Below are 15,565 nucleotides of genomic sequence, written 5' to 3'. Positions count from 1 at the left end.
CTAATAAAAGGAAAAATGAAAAAATACAAGAATTGAATAAGAATTAGCTTAAAAATCCAATGCTTATACAATATGTATGCATCATAAGATATTTAAAATTATTAATCATTGAATTTGAAGCAGTTCAAATGGCTACACTGGCTAACTAAAAAATAAAATCCTGGTCATGTGTTTTAAATTATAATGTGCTTATTTTTATTAAAACAAAATTCAGAAAACAGATTATTATGGATATTTTATCAATTCTTCCAATTAAAATGTACAAATTTAATAACCAAAACAGGAAACAAACTCTTTGTAAAATAAATATCCCTTTTTTTCTGAAGAGGAGTATAGCTTGATATTTAGGTGATTAAGTAAGAAGCGTAGGCTAAATGTCTGTAGTAAGCAAATATTTGCACATCTGTACATACACACAGGTATGATTTGGCAAGCACTAATTCTTTCATCCAATTCTTTTATCTAGCCCGAATTTACTAAAGATACTTAGAGGAAGGAAAATGATCAAAATCTATTTCTGGCTTAGATGAGGTACCACAATTGACAGTGCAAAAACTGAACATTGCATACTTAACTAATACATTTCCAATATGTGTCAAAGCATTTCAAGAAAAACATAAGATGAAAACACAGGATTACTGTTAAGTACCTTTAGGAATTCAGCTGGGACGTGTGATCCTCAGTTTCCACAATATGCTATTTTTTAACACAGTATCTTACACAGAGTAAATACTTAATCAATTGTTTGTTGAGTTCACTTCCGGACTGTGATCACTGTTGAGTCATCAAGAATTTCTACACTAAAAACCGTGGTATTGTCTAGAATAACAAACGTTGAGATGACTGTTTTTTCTTCCACTTACAGTAACCTTGTGTTCATATATCTTCTTCTTGCACAGTTTCCCTCAGAAGTTTTTTTTGAGGAGGTGTCAATCATCTAGTCCCTCTTTCAGAAACTATAATATCTATTGATGAGGCCTATGGGGACGTCAGCTGAACCTTCCATTGATAGGGTCTGCTTCCCAAAGACTAAAACAGAGTTTTTTCCCAGTAAGCATTTAGAGAGAGAATAACATTCGCAGGCTGTGGTGTGGGTTTTTCCGCTTTGGCATCACAGAAGGACATCAACTTCATTTTGTAATTCACCAGCATAAGCAGGAAAGGACTGAGAGCAGAGAAGCCTGAAGAGAGGGCTGTGAGAACAGCTGGAAAAAGGGCACAGGCTGCCAAAGTCTTTCAAGAAAGAGACTAAGACAAAGTGAGAAATCCAAAGTGGAGTGCTCAGCCACATTAATAAAATACTAAACTTGGCCCCTCTTAGGATTTCAATTTCTGAATCACCATCTCCAATCCAGATATCACCATATGTCATCTTCTTTCTTTCCGAAAGCAGAAGAGACATCCAGAAACCGACAAAGACTAAGACGGCTAAAGGAAGATTATCGATCAGAACCCAAAATACTTTCCCATAGTAAAACTCTGCTTGCTGGTTTCCAAAGTCAATTAGGCAATCCATGTGAATCCTGTTAGGAGACAAGGGGTCTGCATCATTTGCTGCATTCAGGTATTCTGATTTTCTAGAATAAGGTAAAACTGGGAGGTACACTGCCATGCCAGCCATCCAAAGTGCAGGAACCACCTTCAAGGAATGCTTCTGATGGTCCGGGTTTGGAGGCTCACTAAAGGGCTGGACAGTCTGGTAAAGCTTCTGGTGGCAGAGCGATGCAAAGTGTAACATGAACTAGATGGCCAGGAAGTCGTCAGGGCTGCCATGAAGTGTAGAACTTGGCAGCCAGCGGAATCCGACATGAAACCAGAAGAATAAACTATTTTTATGACATTCGCCACCAAGTTTCTAACGAGGTGGACAAATATAAGACTGAAAATCAGAAGAAAGGATGTCTCTAAACGCCCACTCATACATTTCCTTGTAGAATAAAATAAACACATGTTTCCAACAAAGCTCACAAGGATTAGAAGGGGGCAAGCAATGATCTCAAGCACATCTGCAGAGGGCTTCATGGTAAATGGCAAATCCGTGAGCTCAGACGTCTTCTTCTTCAGTTTGAGTCATTAGGCACTTGAAACACTTTTAAGAAGTCTTTAGTGAGAAGACCTGGGTTTTTCTAATTCACTACGTTGACACAACCCTCACCCTAAGAGTTCAGAGATGGTCTGTAACAGAATTCTGCTTGCTCCAGTGCTGAGCTGCCGGAAACAAAACAGCTTCTCGAGAGGATTCTGTTTTATCATCTCTGGGGATGTAACTATAACGAGAAAGTGCTAGGTATCATCACTTCACTAAAAGTTCTCAGAAATGTATTTACTCACTGTAATGAGGGAGAGAACAAAATTAAATTTGTGACAGAGGCTGAAATGACCCTCTCCACTCATAAAAAATATTAAAGAAGTGAGGGTGTCTGAATAACAATGAAGATTTCCAAATAACAAAATTACATATTTTGTTATTATACTATATTTTGTTATTATATATGACATTATTTAATGTCAAAATTATATATTTTGACATTAATTACGTGATAGAGATTTATGAAGTATAGCAGTTTTCTAATTCCTCTACCATTTTTGCAAAGCAGATATACTATGACCTGTTCTGATGATCTCTTGGGGTTAGGATTACAAAAGAGATGATAGAAAATACTGTGCTGCCACAGGGAAGGGAATAAAGAAGACAGGGAGGGAGAGAGGGAGGAAGGAAAGAAGGAAGGAAGGAAGCAAGGGAGGGAAAAGGGAAGGGAGGAAGGAAGACATTTTTATAAACATGGGCATTACGTCCAAGACCAAATCTTTTTTTTTTTTTTTTTTTTTGTGGTACACGGGCTTCTCACTGTTGTGGCCTCTCCCGTTGTGGAGCACAGGCTCCGGACACGCAGGCTCAGCGGCCATGGCTCATGGGCCCAGCCACTCCGCGGCATGTGGGATCTTCCCGGACCGGGGCACAAGCCCGTATTCCCTGCATCGGCAGGCAGACTCTCAACCACTGTGCCACCAGGGAAGCCCCAAGACCAAATCTTTAAACTACTGGTTAAAGAAACAGTCTGATAATTTGGAAGTCATTAGGGAGACCCCACCCAACCGCCAACTGGGCACAAGAGGCTAGGAAGAGATTTCTGTCCTAAGTATGACTGCAGAGTACAGAGTAAGGACAGAAAAACGTCATTGAAACACGCTGCTCAAGTAATCACTTTCTGGATGAATTCTGTTGCCCATTCTGAAGACAACCAATTTTCCCGCTGCTCTATTTGCTTGTAAGTTTCTCTGTCAATCATCGTATCCTGTACGATACCGTCACAACACATGCTTCACTCTGACCCAGTGGTGCTCTGGAGCCAGCTTGCCCTGACTTGAGCGACTGTGCACATCTCTCCCCAACTCTGTGCTCAGTGACTGCACGTTGCAAGCTTGAAATTGGGTATGCTGAGAGTACTTATACCATGGAAATTAGCAAACGCTGCACCTCAGGGTTTTTGGTGGGGGAAGAGTTGTTTTAATTGGACAATACTGGCCTGACCAAAAAATACAGGTTAGAGTGATAAGAAATTAGCTGGTGTTTTACCTACATAAGGATGAGATCAGTATTAGGTACCCACCAGCCCTTTTAATAAGGGTATGGGTAAGAGGTTTACAGCAGTGTTAACAAGTAGGATAGCTGGACCTTGCAATTCCACTGAGGGGAGGTGGAGTTTGGGGGCTGACACTTCCTATTAACCCCCTTATCCCCAGTTGCCTCTTAAGACAGGTAGCCAACTCAGAGTCCCCACACCACATTTTTCTTCCCTAAGAAACATCCATTACCTCACTGTCAGCTGCAGTCAGTCAAACAGGCACCCCTGAGTTTATACTAATAACAGTGATAATAATGTAGTGATAACACAATAATAATGCTCATACTGGTTACTGTTTAACACCAGTTTGAACCAGACATTGTGTTGGTGTTTTGCTTTAATAAATGTAACCTCATTTAATCCTTAATATCATTTTTATGTCACTGCTGAGAAAACAAGACCAGAGACAAAAGTAAATTGCTCAAAGCCGCTAAGTAATGGAGACAGGAATCAAAATCAGGTATGAGTGATTCCGAAACTACTGCCTCTCCACGCTGTGGAGATGGTGGATTTTCTGTTGACCGTTCTCGATCTTTCCCTACTCATTTACAATTGGTACACCCAATTGTAGAGGCTAGAGAGCCTATAATACACTTCTCTTGAGAAAAGTTTTCTCGGGTTTATAATACACAAGTCATGCATATTTTTGGATAGCAATTAGCCTTCTCCATTCTCCTTCAATAATAATAATACACATTATGGGCATTTACACTTCTGCATCTCAGAAAGATCTTTAAAGACTCTGTATACCAGTTCAAGATGCCTTACTTGCAACAGGAAAGGGCTGTTCCCAGCAGTAGTGAGACCCCCATTCCTGACTATGTTTAAGCAGAGGCACAGTGACTGCCTGGAGTGAGTGGGTAGATGAGTGAAACACAACCCTAAACGGCAGACAACATACAGCCCACCTTAACGTGAGATTTAATTCGGGGTAATGAATTAAGAAATTATGTGATGCTATTTCTTAAACATGCCCTCATAGGAACAATTTGTGGCAAATACTACTGACTTAGAGCTGACGGCTAAGGGTAAAAAACGTTTTTTAAACTTCCCTCTCTAAAGGCTTACATAAACGTTTGTTTTTCAGAGGATTAGCAAACATGTAATATGTTCCTTTGCATTAGAGCAAAAGTGTAAAATATAAATGTCACTCTTTTCCTTCAGGGTTATTTATGTACTAGAAAAACAGCACACATTAAAATATAAGGGGGGTAAAATTAATTTTTCTGAATGTGGGCTTGACTGATGGACACTACTTTTGTTAACTAAGGCGCAGTATGGCTAAAGAGGAACCTTCGTAAGACTGCCTCAAGAACGTATCTTGCGCTCAGCACAGCACTGGACTCCAAGGACGATGCACAGGGGTGGAAGCCACTGTCCCTGCTTTCAAGAGGCATGTGGTCTAGTTGTAAGAACTCAGTGATGCATAATACATGTTACATATATTATATTATGTAACATGTATGTATACATACATGTATATATCATTTCTTATAAGATATATTGAAATAAATTATTTACTAATAATCAATAAATTGTGAAGAATACAATGTAATGTAATAAACCGTGTGGTCACGAGTACAAGAATAAAACACTCAGAGAAGAGAGGGACCCATGTGGGCAGAACTATTTTTAATCTCCAGTTCACAGGAAAGGAAACTGAAGCTTGGAGAAGTTAAGCCACTTGCCCTCACCAGCAGGAAGAGGAGGCACTGAACTCCAGACCTCTTGCTTTCGACAACTCTTTTTGAAAGGGAAAGGGAAGGGGAAAAGTGAAGCTGACTGACTTGTGAAGCAGAGGTGCTAAGAAACCTGGATGTCGACTCCAAGGCTCCCCAGGAAGGGCAGTGCTGAGCTCCCGATGGCAGAAATCTCATTTCTGAGAGGCACAAACACGGCCCACGGCAGGGGGACCCAGGAAGCCCTCCCGTGTCCTCCCCCTCCAAGGACTGCATCCACCCCCAAGGAAGGTAACTGTCACGTGTACACTTCAAGAAGGAAAGAAAAAAATTCTTCCTTTGGAAACTAAACTTTGGTTCTGCCAATCCAACTTCACTGGGGTCATTTGAGAACTGAGGCGTTCAAAGGTTCTCCATGGCTTCCATTTACTTTGGCATAAGATTTAACAGAAAAAGAACTAAGGGAGAATTTATATGGCCCAGGCTGTTTTCCAAGTCGCAAACAGCTAAAGTTATTTAGAATTTACTTTAACTCGCAATCACAAGTAAAGTGGTACAGATGTAAATGCTTTCCGTGTGGCTTAAGGCAATCTAGGTTTCCTCAAGTGCACGTGTGCAGTTCTACTAGTAAAGATTTGGATTCGAAATCTCAAAGTATTTCGGGTTCCTCTTGATTAGAGGCTGCTGTTACTTTATGCAACGTTGGGTCGGAGGAGAAGAAATAAAACACACTGCCTTCCTTTGGGCATTAAGTTCTCACAGTAGCGCTAAGATAAACAAATCTTGCAGGCTGAGGGAAGGGCATTTACTCCTTTAAATTGAGTATGTAATATAAATAAATATCTTTTAAGAAGAGATGCTTGAAACTTGATTCTAAGTCTGAATCTACACGAGGGCACTAGTTTATTTTAATGATCAGTATGGCTCGTATCGGGGAGGGCACGCCTTCTGGAGAGCAGCGCTGCTCTAACCAAGCAGGATAATTCACTAAGTCACAGAAGGATGCTGCTTGAAATTGTCTGATTTGTTCACTGGCCAGGAACAAACTGATATTTGCATTTTTATATATAACAAAATGGAGGGAATTACCAAATCTTTTCTCTTGTAATCAATGGCTGCCTGAAGGTTTTTTTCAATTCTCTCTTAGGGCAGTGATTTTGTGACTGGCCTGGGTAGGACTGAAAACCCCCTAGCTCCAAATTAGAAGTGAATAGAGAGGAACTTCAGGCTGGCTGCGGCCAGAGCAATTAAACGGTAACTGCCTTCTAGATATGCTAATGTTGCTAATTATATTAGTGTGCTGAGTGCTGGGAAATGTGGATAAGAGCTCCAGGCCACTCTGGTGGGGAAAGGGAACTAGGATTGATTAAGCCTGGCACCGAGCTGGACCCTTCACATACGCGTTCTCTCCTGAAATCCTCACAGTAAGCTAGGAGGAATTATTAGCTTCAATAAAGCTGAGTAACTTGCCCACTGGTTCCAGTCGTACGTGACTGAATCAGGAGGCCCACCAGGGTTATGTGGCTCCAAAGAGCAGTGGGTTGGCAGGGCCTTGAGCGAGAATGGGGAGAAATACTGGGTTCAAAACTGGAAAAAATGTGGTAGCAGAGAAAGCTGAGAGAATCTGACAACGAGGCCATGAAGAAAAAGTCTGCAAGTTTGAGGGCCCTGGTGGTGTCTTTCCTTGCTGTATGTGGAAAGGAAGGGCCCAGGATGGGGTAGATTTGTGGGCAGAACTTGGGGAAGCCTCTCCATTAGAATACAGGAGGGCAGAAGGGGAACACCTGCCACGGGAAGAAGAAGAGTGGCCCCTGGATGTCTGAGGCTGAAAGGCCGGGGAACCAGGAAGTAAAGTAGAGGGCAGTACCTATACATGACACTCTCTAGGCCAATCTATGAGAATGACAAAGTCTGTCCCTAGGAACCCGAAGCCAGAAGACCTGGGTTAAATCACGTATGGATTGTGAAAGGTTTGTCAGGTCATATCTGCTCTGAGCCTCAGATGCCTAATAAGGGGTTTCCCAGAGACAATGAAATATATATAGCCATGTATGTACGTGTGTGTGTGTGTGTGTGTGTGTGTAAACAAGCACACACATATGTACACACATATATGTTTGCATGCATGTATATGTTTATGTTTATCCACTCACAGTGAGGTGTATGTAAGGTGTGTGTAACAAGGTGATCACAGGTCAAACGAAATCGTGAACACAGTCGGAAGGCTGCAAAGTGTTATGTAACTGCTAGTTTTCTGTGACTGGTTCCTAAAATCGTAAGACAGTCATAGAGGTGTTTTCTGCTTGTAACTGGAAGGTGCTACGTGGCTCTTTGCCAAAGGCTGGAATTCTAAACGCACTGTCTTTGCAGCATAAGCTCAGTTCCTTGGCAGGCAGTTGTGGAAAATTCCCCCAGCCTTCTGCAGGCCTGACTCCAGCCCTGAGCCCCTTGGTCTCCATCTCTACTCTATCCTCTAAAGATTAAACCCATCTCTGGCTTTTTGCACCTGACCACACACATCCTCAAGTCTCACCAACCCTACAAATAAAACCCATCCCAGCTTTGGATTCCATCCCATCTTTTCTCTCCTTCTACCCAAACATCTCAAGGGGGACATCTACATACATTCACTGTTGCCATTTTCATGTCTCCTTTTACTTCTTAACCCACCACAATTTTCTACTTCTGTATCCTTTAAAAATTATTTAGAACAAGATCAGCTCCTACCACTAAATCCAATAACACCTGAACCTGTCCGACATTCTTTCTCTTTTTCCTTTAAGAGTCTAATTTTTTCCTCCCTATAGGTCAAAGGTCTTGGTCCACTGCTCTTCCCATTCAACCACTGACCCCTGCACAGGGGTCACCTGTACAGGTATCCACCTGTTCCTTGATATCACTACCTGGATGCCCGCAGGCTCCCCACCTCAAACTTGACCTTACTTGGCAACACCATCATCCTCCACTCGGCTGAGGTTAGAGACTTGGGTATTATTCCTGGGCCTTCCCTCTCCCTCATCCCCTCTCCCTCGCCTGTACATTCAAACATCCCATCAAGTAAAATTTTATCCTTTCCATCCTTCTTACCATTTTTTAACTTACAGCTTCCCATTGTTTCTTGCTTGAATGAATTTGAGAAGGACAAAACTAAAGGCAGGGAAACTGGTACATTTTGGCTTCTTCAAAATCATTCTCTGAGTCTACACCACTTGTAACACAAAAATGGCCTTGACACTTTCCTACTGAAAATGCTTTGGTGTTTTCCAAAGTCCACAGGGCGGAGAGCCAGTTCCTCCACCAGGCACATGAAGGCCCCCATGGGGGGGTGCCTGCCTACTGTTCAGCTCCTCCGGATGTCTGACTCACACCAGAAACTGACATGACACTGGCATCCTGTGCACTCCATGCTGTTCCTTGTCCCGGGTTCCAGCTTAGGCTGATGTCTCTGTGTACACCCTTTTCCTCTCATGACCACCACCCCTGACCATCCAAACCCCTACCTTTGGCTATTCAGTTACCAATCAGTGGTGCAATCACTTGCCTATTTACTATAGATCCACTCTCTCGGGTAACTGGACTTCCTAAGCACCACTGCCAGCTGACTGGCTTCCTGGTAGGTCCTGCTAAGGGAAGATTCGGGCAGATTAGAGGGCAGCACTCTCTCTCTCTCTCTCTCTTTCTCACACACACACACCCTTGCCCTGCTACAGGCGGTGTCTCCTGCATATCATCAGCTCCCATGAGGCAGCACCACTAGCATCATTCTTATTACTCTCTATTGTGCTAGAAGGCCCCAATTTGTGGGTGGTAAGGGACCTCTTTCCTTTATCCTCTCAGCCCTTGGGGTGGTAGTGGCATTCCTGCTTTTGCTAATCTCAGGATTGCCTTATCGTGCTTAGTCTGGTGTCTCAACTCTTCCAGCACCAGAGTAACTAGGGCCCTATTTTAATTTCCCGCTGTTTGAAGTACCTACAGTGGTTTCTGTTTACTCTGACTTGACCTTGACTAGTTCACTCCGTTTACTCTTTAAGCTTATTCTTTAAAGACTCAACTGAGGGGTTACTTAGGAAGTAACTCCTAAGGAAGCATTCAAACCTACACCTGACTTCGAGTTTAGATTATTTCCTGCCCCTTCCTTCTCTGCCAAGTTTCTGAGCAAATCACATTCAGTGTACACAGCATAACTTAATATTATTATCTGCTCACACATCTGCCTCCCCCATGATAAGATCCTTTGTCTTGTTCACCATAATCCACAGTGCTCAGCAGAGTTTGGCGTATGGAAGGCACTCAAGAATTTGTTGAATGAATGAAAAAGCTCACTGAATGAAACAAGAGAACCAAACAAAGATTTTTTATAAGAAGTTAACTTCAGCTTAGCCACAAAAGGTATCCAAAATTTTCCACACTGGTACTGTAGAAAAGTCTTACCACAAAACAAATCATACTTTTATATTTTAAAATAAATATAGGACATACTGCATTTGGGGGAATGACATGTATCATAAAATCAAAGTCATAACTCCATACAATTTAGGGTTCATAGTTCCAAAAAGTTCAGACAGGGAATTGGGGAAAGTTAGAAAAAGACGGACATCTGACAACATGAACACTCCAAACAAGACTGACCAAGGGTCAGGGAGGGCAACAAAGCAGGCAGGAACCCAAGGGGAAAAACCCCCATCACTAATACAAATGACAGGTTCTTCAAACTGATTTCATGTTCAAACTCTAGCCTTACCCAAATGTCTTATATGTACCTCTTTTTACTACTATTCTCCTCTGTGTTTCCTTTCACTAGGGAGAGCCATTGAAGGCTACTATTTAAAAAATTATTGAATAGAAGGGAACTTCCTCAACTAAATAGAGAATATTTACAAAATCTTATAGCTAGTACCATAATTAAGGGTGAGAAACTCAAAGCCTTCTCACTAAGATCAAAAACAAGGAAAGGATGTCCCCTCTCACTGCTCATTTTCAACATTGTACTGGAAGTCTTAGATAATGCAATTAGACAAATGGAAATAAAATGTACACATATTGAGAAAGAAGAAATAAAACTCTCTTTGTTTGTAGAGGACACGATTGTCTATTTAGAACATCTGAAAAATTGACAAAAATCTCCTGGAACTAGTAAGTGATTACAGCAAGGTTGCCAGGGTACAACGTTAATATACAAAAATCAATTGCTTTCATATATACCAGCAATTAACAAGTGGAGTTTGATACTAAAAGCCCATGATTTACATTAATACTCCAAAAAATGAAATGCTTAGATATAAATCTAACAAAATATGTTCAATATCTATATGAGGAAAATTACAAAACTCTGATGAATTAAATTAAGGAAGAACTAGATAAATGGAGAGCGATTTCATTTTCAGGGCTAGGAAAACTCAATATTGCCAAGATAGCAGTTCTTCCCAACTTGATCTATAGATTCAATGCAGTCCCAAAGTCCCAACAAGTTATTTCATGGATACTAACAAACTGATTCTAAAATTTATATGGAAAGGCAAAAGACCTAGAATAGCCAATACAATATTGAAAAGAAAAGCAAAGTTGGAGGACTACCTAATATGTACTATAAAGCTATAGTAATAAGACAGAGGAGTACTGGTGAAAAAATAAACAGATCAATGGAACAGAATAGGGAGCCCAGAAACAGGCTCATCTAAATATACTCACCTGATATTTGACAAAGGAGCAAAGGCAATACAATGGAGCAAAGACAGTCTTTTCAACAGATGGTGCCGGAACATCCACATGCAAAAAAAACCAATCTTGATATAGACCGTACACCCTTCATAAAAATTAATGCAAAATTGATCATAGATCTAAATGTAAAATGCAAAACTATAAAACCCCTAGATGATAGCATAGGGGAAACCTAGATGACCTTGGGTATGGTGATGACTTTTTAGCTAACACCAAAGGCACAATAGTGGAAGAAATAATTGATAAACTAGACTTCATTAAAATCAAAAACTTCTACTCTGTGAAAGACAATGTCAAAAGAATGAGAAGACAAGCCATAGGCTGTGAGAAAATAGTTATGAAAGACACATATGCTCAAGGACTGTCATCCAAAATATACAAAGAACTCTTAAAACTCAACAATAAAAAAGTGAACAACCAATTAAAAAAATGAACCAAAGATCTTAACAGACACCTCACCAAATAAGAAATACAAATGGCAAATAAGCATATGAAAATATGCTCCATATCATGTTATCAGAGAAACTGATAGAAATTGATATTAAAACAATAAGATACCACCACACATCTACTAGAATGACCAAAATCCAGAACACTGACAACACCAAATGCTGACCAAAATGTGGAGCAGAAGGAACTTTCACTCACTGCCACTGGGAATGTAAAATGGGACAGCCATGCTGGAAGACAGTTTGGTAGTTTCTTTCAGAAGTAAACATACACTTAGCATGCAATCCAGAAATTGTGCTCCTTGGTATTTACCAAAAGGAGCTGAAAACTTACACCCACATGAAAATCTGCACACACATGTTTACAGCAGCTTTATTCATAACTGCCCAACCTTGGAAGCAGTGAAGATGACCTTCAGTAGGTGAATGGATAAATTGGCTGGAGTACATCCAGATAATGGAGTATAATTCAGCGCTAAAAAGAAATGAGCTATGAAACCGTCAAAAGATATGAGAACCTTAAAGTCATGTTACTAAATGAAAGAAGTCAATCTGAAAAGGCTACATACTGTAGTGATTCCAACTACGTGACATTCTGGGAAAGGCAGAACTAGAGGAAGAGTAAAATGGGATCAGTGGTTGCCAGGGGTTTGGAGGAGGAGGGAGAGGGATGAGTAGGCATAACACAGATGATTTACAGGGCAGTGAAAATACTCTGTACAATACTATAATGTTGGATATGTGTCATTATACATTTGTCCGAAACCATAAACTATACAACACCAAGAGTGAACCCTAAAGTAAACTATGGGCTTCGAGTGATAATGATGTGCAAATGTAGACGCAGCAGCTGTAACAAATGTACCACTCTGCTGGGGGATCTTGATCATGGGGGAGGCTGTGCACATGTGGGGACAGGAGGTCTACAGGAAGTCTCTGTACTTTCCTCTCAATTTTGCTGTGAACCTAAAACTTCCTAATAAAATAAAGTCCTTAAAAAATACTGATTATCTAGCAAAATCCTATCTGTGTGCAAATTCAGGAAATTAAATCTAGGAGGGACAAGTGACTTGCTTAAGGCTGCATGGTTTTCCAACTGCAGAGCTGGGAAGAGGACACAGGTCTCCTGAGTTGTTCTGTCTGCGACGCTTTTCAAATTTGTTAAAAAAGAAAAAATATAAATAAATAATAGTACTAAAAATAAATGAAATTAGTGAAAAAATACTTATTTTTTTTGACATGAAGGCAACTTGACCTCGGGTGGGCCACTGCCCACACATTCATACCGAAGCACCCAGTCCAAATGACTTCACTAGTGAGACATGCATAAACACAGGGTGCCACACTTTTACTGTAAGCAGGCAAAGGTCATGGTGGTACAAACGATACATCTGTCTTAAATACAACATTTTAAGAATATGCACCAGAAGTCTGTACACCAGAAACTAACACAACATTGTAAGTCAACAATACTTCAATGAAAAAAATGGGTCTCACAACTATGTCAAATAACTGAACCATAAGCAGCTGAACACAGACGCTTATTTTTTCAGAGGAGTTATGCGTGGTGGCTTGTTTTAAGATATTTTTCAGCTTTGAACCATTTAAAATCAACCAAGAGATGCTTTACAAGTCCTCACCAGTTTCTAGCACTGTTCTAGGTGCTAGGGCAAATGGGGATTATGTTTTCTTTCTTCCTTTTTCCCTTTGCATTTAAGTCATGTTGGGTCCACATCTTAAACACTCAGGTTTACTTCTAGTTCTACATTCATTTCCCCTTTTCCTGGACCTAACTGTTTCAGATGAGGTATGGCAAAGAGAGCAAATCTCAACCATCAGGGCCCTGGTCAATCTCAGCCACCTTACACAGGGTTTCCCAGAGAAGGAACTCTGTCACTTCAGACCAAGTCCCTCCTGGGAAGCAATGCCAACTTGTAGAACAAGAGTTCAACTCCTTGAACTCTTGGCATTAAGTGCAACAAAGTCAGTGAGACAACAGAAGCCACGGTACCTGGAAACTCAATGTTTTAAACATAGATTCTTTCCCTCTTGACCATATGTTTCGTCTGTGACTGAAACCTTATCAAACTTTTCAAACTCCATCCTCCAAGGGGAAGCTAGCTAGAGCACATGTTGCTACATTATTCAATTCACTTGCATGTGTTTGTTATCATTATATCATTATTGGGCGGGATGGGCATTGTCAAGGCCTCTGAGTGTGGTTCATGCTCAGTTCAGCCTCAGTTGGCCCTCTGCTTCATTTGTCAAACTCCAATTGAGTTCTTGGCTTGCTCCACTCTTGTTATCTAGTGAAATGTAGACATTCTCCAGTTTCCTCCTCCTCCATTTAATCTGATCCCGCGCTTGCTAACCAGTACACATTCCTATGAGTGCTCTGACTTCAAACATTCCATTTCTACTGATAAGCCTTAAAATTTCTCTGTTCTAATCCACTATAGTTCTCTTCAAGTCAATACTGTAGTTTTCCTGCACATCTTTGAGCTTAACAGAGGACAAACCTGGCTCTCCACCATTATTCTTTTCATTTGCCCCATTCCTGGGGTCAAAAACCACCCAGATTCCTGAATTTCCAACACACCCCTGGTGGTGATTTATACTGGTGATCTTTGTACCTCAGTGGGCAATGATATCTGTATTCATCTCACACTCCTGACAGATCTCTATCATCCAGTGATCACAGGCATTTAAGTGATAGAGACTCAGAATCTTCATCTGTAAAATAGGAACATTTGACCTCTGAGTGTTGTTTTAAATTTTTTTTATTGAAGTATAGTTGATTTAGGTGTACAGCAAAGTGATTCACTTCTATATACCTATATCTGAATATATAGAGATATTCCTTTTCAGATTCTTTTCTATTATAGGTTATTACAAAATATTGAATATAGTTCCCTGCACTATATAGTAGGTCCTTGCTGTTTATTTTATATATAGTAGTGTGTACATCTTAATCCCAAACTCCTAATTTATCCCTCCCCCCTTCCCGCTTTGGTAACCGTAAATTTGTTTAGTAACTCGAAATCTGTGAGTCTATTTCTGGTTTATAAGTTCGTTTGTATCTTTTTTTTAATATTCCACATATAAGTGATGTCATATGATATTTCTCTTTCTCTGCCTGACTTACTTCACTTAGTATGGTAATCTCTAGGTCCATCCATGTTGCTGCAAATGGCATTATTTCATTCCTTTCATGGCTGAGTAATATTCCATTGTATATATGAATATGTACCACATGAAGATGTACCACATCTTCTTTATCCATTCATCTATTCATGGACATTTAGGTTGCTTACATGTCTTGGCTACTGTAATCAGTGCTGCTATGAACACTGGGGTGCATGTATCTTTTCAGATTAGAATTTTCTCCAGATACATGCCCAGGAGTGGGATTGTTGGATCATATGGTAACCCTGAGGGTTTTATGGCGATTAAATGAGTTCATGTAGGCAAAGTCCTTAGAATAGCGCTCAATAGATGTTAGTTGTTACTGCTTTTATTATTATTTTCACTACATATCTACTACAATATGCCCAATGATAATCAAAAATTATTCAATGTACCAAGATCAGTGACGATTAGGAAATCAGGACTCTGCAGCTGGAATTTAAAACATTCACACGTTTTCTTCCATTTTTAGTTGTTCCCAAACTGCATCCATATTCCAGTAGTAGAAAATTACAAGGGTCACTCTTTCAAAATCATTACTGGCCAGTTTTATGGATGGTTAAAAGTGGATTGTGCTGACACAGGTCTGAGGAAGCATGAAAGATCTTCCCCCCCTTTTCTGTGTCCAGTCGGTCATTAGAAACTGATTATGTGGAAGCAGAAGATCAAATGGTACTGATGGAAAAGCTGATGTGGAAAACCCAGGGGACAGCATGAGCAAACATGCTGAAAAACATCATGCTGAGGACCTTAAGGTCAGTGATACAGCTCTTCATCAAGGGATGAAAATAATTCTACTCAGGGAGGCCCGGTTATCCAACTTCCCACAGTTTCAAGGTTGCATAGGGATAGAAAAGTCATCATAATATGAAAATTTTCATGAATTGGCTGTTTTAGCCCCTCGGCC

The 15,565-nt window shown here is 40.5% G+C and overlaps 1 protein-coding gene and 1 pseudogene across 2 annotated transcripts in view; both read right to left on the bottom strand.

The window, feature by feature from the left end:
• The window catches only part of SNCAIP (synuclein alpha interacting protein), a 147,776-nt gene that overhangs the window by 82,160 nt on the left and 50,051 nt on the right, over window positions 1-15,565 (bottom strand). The window lies entirely within an intron of this gene.
• Window positions 1,030-2,022, bottom strand: LOC132518367 (uncharacterized; annotated as a pseudogene).

Source organism: Lagenorhynchus albirostris, chromosome 3 (assembly GCF_949774975.1).
Source record: "Lagenorhynchus albirostris chromosome 3, mLagAlb1.1, whole genome shotgun sequence".
Classification (NCBI taxonomy): Eukaryota; Metazoa; Chordata; class Mammalia; order Artiodactyla; family Delphinidae; genus Lagenorhynchus; species Lagenorhynchus albirostris.
This window is presented reverse-complemented; position numbering and strand designations above follow the sequence as displayed.